The sequence below is a fragment of the Acyrthosiphon pisum genome, chromosome X (assembly GCF_005508785.2).
Source record: "Acyrthosiphon pisum isolate AL4f chromosome X, pea_aphid_22Mar2018_4r6ur, whole genome shotgun sequence".
NCBI lineage: Eukaryota > Metazoa > Arthropoda > Insecta > Hemiptera > Aphididae > Acyrthosiphon > Acyrthosiphon pisum.
The window spans coordinates 19,954,225-19,958,944 of NC_042493.1; positions in this window are offsets into that span (position 1 = coordinate 19,954,225).

Sequence of the window (4,720 nt, forward strand, 5' to 3'; positions counted from 1 at the left end):
AATTGACAAAATATGGAAAAATCACGAAAATGAGCAAATTATTTTGAGTTAAGAATTCGTAAAAATTTTTCTTTTTAAATCTGAGATTTTAAAATGTAATGCAAGATTCCTTATAAGATTATCTATCTTTATCAAACAAAAAATATCTATAAGAAAGTCAAATAACATTTTTATGATCGTTTGAAATTCAAATTTTTACAACATTGGATATTCACTCGATTTCCTTATTTTGTTGTAATTCAAAAACGAATAACTGTAGATACATGGAAATTTTACTGAATGTTTATATTAGCATTTCCTATACACACCATACAATTTTGAAAATATTTTGACTCTTTTTGAGCTGTTTACGGACATTTTCAGTTTTCAATTTTTTTAGTTTTTTTTTCTAAATAAAAGCTGTTAACCACTAGATTTAAAACTTGGTTGACCGGCGCCTTTCGAAAATTGCAGGGGCAGCCCAGGCACCCTAGGCACCCACCGTAGACACGCTTATAGTTGTGATTGTATAATGATTCTTGGGTATACTTGAAACTTCTAAAGTATACTATTATATATCTATGATAGTATCACGGTTTGTTGATGTATAATGCGTTATAAGTACCAAATAAATATTATGATATGATTAATTTGGAATTTATTATAGGTACCTATTATAGGTCAATTTTTTTTTAAATACTATAGACTATAATATAATATTATGTCTTATACCTAGACTGACATACCGTCTCCGCTCAGATTCGTTTTTCTTATACAATGATACTATATCATTGAATTCAAATTTAATAACATCCATTATACAGTGACCCACTTGTAATCTACTACTGTACAGCAGAGCGAAATCCACTTACCCACCTTTTTTTAATTTTTTTTTTCTATAAATATCAATACAATTTTATTTGTTGGTCAAAAAAGCTTGAAAATTTAATAGAAGGTTCCAATTATATTGTTTCAAAGGCAGATGATAAAAATTAAAAATCCGTAGTCATAGTTTTTTTTTATTAGCATTTAAAATTTAAAAATTGACAAAATATGGAAAAATCACGAAAATTAGTAAATTATTTTGAGTTAGAATTCGTAAAAATTTTTCTTTTTAAATCTAAGATTTTAAAATGTAATGCAAGATTCCTCATAAGTTTATTTATCTTTGTCAAAAAAAAAATGTCTACAAGAAAGTCAAATTAAATTTTTACGAGCGTTGAAATTCATATTTTTACATTTTATATTCACTCGATTTCTCATGTAGCGATTTCTTTTCTTTGTTGAAATTAAAAAACGAATGACTGTAGATACTTTAAAATTTCACTGAATGTTCATATTAGTATTTTCTATATACGATAAAATTTTGAAAATAATTTGACTCTTTTTGAGCTGTTTACGGACCTTGTCAGTTTTCAATTTTTTAGTTTTTTTTTTTCCATAAATATCAATCAAGTTTAATCTGTTGGGCCAAAAAGTGTAAAAAATTAATTCTTATAGAGTGATATTATATCATTGAATTCAAATTTAATACTATCCATTATACAGTTACCCACTTTTAACCTACTTTTTTTTTTTTTTTGTGTGGTATCGCGGCGCTATAGGGGGGCACTTCACCTAGGGGTAGGTCGTCCTTCCCCCTATATCCGTATCGTTTATTGGACCAATAATATAAAAGACAATAAACAAATTTATTTCCTTAAGCCAAGGCCTTGACCTTTACAACGCTACGGAAGGCTCTATCCCTCCAACTTTCGCTTTCGGCGTACAATACATATAAACTTAACTAGTTAATTAATTGCGCTGTGCTCCTGCTCTCTGGACTGCTCTTTCTTCTTCTTCTTTCCTGGACAGCACTTTTTCAACAAATCTCTTCACCGCTTCCCATTTTTCCTTGCTTTCTAGCATTTTCCCTACTATTGTATCTGGCACCATATCCGCCTCCAGAGTCACTTCCAATTCCCTTCTTGGTCGCCACCATCTATCACAGACGAACAACGTATGCTCCGCGTTGTCTTCCGCTGAGCCGCAGTCAACGCAATCCGGGCTCTGTCTTTTCTTATATTTGGTCAAATATTGGCCGAAGCAGCCGTGATCGGTTAGCATCTGCGTTAAGTGGAAGTCGCAGTTGCCAAATTTCCTAAGTAGCCAGAGTTTGATGTCTGGTATTAGCCGTACGGTCCATTTTCCCTTGTCTGAGTTCTTCCACTCCTCTTGTCATTTACGGATGGTAGCGTTCCGCTCTTCCGCCTCGTTGAATTCAATGCCAACACATCTGTTTTGGTAGCGTTTTTGTTGCTCCATTGCCAGCAGGTGTGCTGGCACCATACCACTGACGACCAGCGCTGCTGCAGTTGACACCGTGCGGTATGCCCTCACACATCTTAGGGCTACTTTCCTCTGGGGCCCCTCTAGCGTTTCGACGTTAGTCGTGAAGCTCAGTGCGCCTGCCCAGATTGGCGACGCGTACAACAGTTGGTTCATCACCACCGTTGCCAGTAGTCTCCTCTTCTTCTGGCTAGCGCCTCCCACGTTCGGCAGAATCCTTCCTAGCGCGGCTGCTGTTGCTTCGGCTTTCGTGGAGACTGTTTTAATGTGGTGCCTGTATCCGAGCTTTTTGCTCAGCGATACCCCTAGGAATTTCAGGCTTTCAGAGGGGTGAATTGGGACACCTTCCAGCGTAAACGTCGGTGCTTCGTACCCCCTCTTTGTAGTGAGCATAACTGCTTCGGTTTTTTGCGCCGCTAACGTCAGTCAGTCCATTTACCTTCATCCAATCTGACACTGCGGACAGTGCTCCGTCTGCCGCTTCCTCCAGCAGCTCTCTGGTGTCGCCTGTCACGATTATTGCGACGTCGTCTGCGAAAGCCACCAGTGAGGACGAACTGTATCCGGGTTTGTTAACTCTCAAGTCGATTTCCAGGAGATCATCGTACATGACGTTCCACAGAATTGGCCCGATGACCGATCCTTGGGGAACTCCACAGCTCACCTCTTTGGTCTTCGTTTCACCATATACCAGCGTCCTGTCGCTCATGTAGCTGCGTATTATCTGCTGCAGATAACTCGGAAAACGTTTTTTAATTAACGCGACATTTATCCTGTCCCATCTTGCGGCGTTAAAAGCGTTTGCTACGTCTAGTGCAATCAAGACGCACAATTCTCTGCGGTACAAAGGACCCGTGGATTTAGAGTCTACGATATCCATGCCTCTCTTAATCGCGTCAATGGTGGATCTTCCCTTTCGGAAGCCGAACTGTCGATCGCTTAGTCCCCCTTGCTCCTCCAGATGCGCTTCTATTCTTCCTTTGATTATCCGCTCGAAAAACTTGCCCGCAGTATTGAGGAGGCATATTGGCCTGTAAGAAGAAGGTTGATCTAGTGGCCTATTGCCTTTTGGCAACAAGACCAGCGCTGCCTCTTTCCATACAGCCGGGAAGAGACCAGCGGCCAAGCACAAATTAAATGTCTTGCAGAGAATGTCAGGTCGGATTTCGGCAATTCTCTTGATGACCAGATCTGGTACACCATCTGGTCCTGGAGCCTTGCCTGTCAGGACTTTCTTCGCCTGTTCTATGATCTCCACCTCCGTTACCTCTGGAAATACATATTTGTCCACCGCAGCTGGCCACTCTACGACAGCGATGTTCGGGAACAGGGTGTCCACTATACTCTCCAGTCTACCCGGTATGTTTATCCCTGGAATGGGCTTCCTGCCAATCAGTTTTTTAGTCACCAGTTTGTAAGGTAATCCCCATGGGTCCGCTTCTACTTGTTTGCAGAGGTTATTCCAACAGTTCTTCTTGCTCTTATTAATCGAGCGTTTCAGCTCCCTCCTTGCCTCCCTATATTCCAAGTTTTCTGCTCCATTCGTATACGGCTCTCCTCTTAGTCCAATCCAACAAATCCCCTAACAACGCGTCCTCATTGTCGTGATTCCTACCTAACACGTACATAGCTAATTCTTTCGAATAAATACCTTGAATAATATAGTCACGACTCTCACCGAACGTCAATGCCAACGCACGACACGATCTCGACTTTTCTTGTAGATACGCCATGATATGTTCGTCTTGAGCTTGTCGCCGTTTCTGCATGGCTTCCCACCTGTCCGCCATTCGCAGTTGTCTAGTAAACTTACTTCGGAATTTCTTTGTGAACTCGTCCCAATTTGCGAAGTCACGACCGATGAACCAATTTCGTGCCGCACCGACGACGTAGGACCGGACAAATTGCATACGAAGGGCATATGGCCAACAGTTCAGTTCCGCCATGCCTTCTACTGTCTTGAGCCAGTCGTCCGCTTTGTAGGCTGACTCACACCCATCGACAGTGCTCGACTTGGGGGGGGACGCAGGGGGACGGAGTACCCCAACTAATTTTTCAGACATTTTAGCGTACCCCTACTCTCATTTTGAAGAGGCACGCACGGGACGCTGCATCATTCTGCATTTTTATCAAAATGCACGTGATCAAATCATAATTTTTCTTACCATAGATTTAATAATTATTTATATATTTTGTGTTATTATTTAATCAATTACCTTTAAAATATTATTATTTAAGATAATAAAGAACAAACCTATGATAAATTATGGAACTATTTAAATAAATAGGTAGTTAAAATGAATTGTTTTTATTTAGTTACTTTTGAGTTTGTTATTATATTTTATATGTTGTAACAAAAATATACAGTATATTTTTATGTGATTTTTAGAGTGGTATAAAGGGGGGTTGTGGG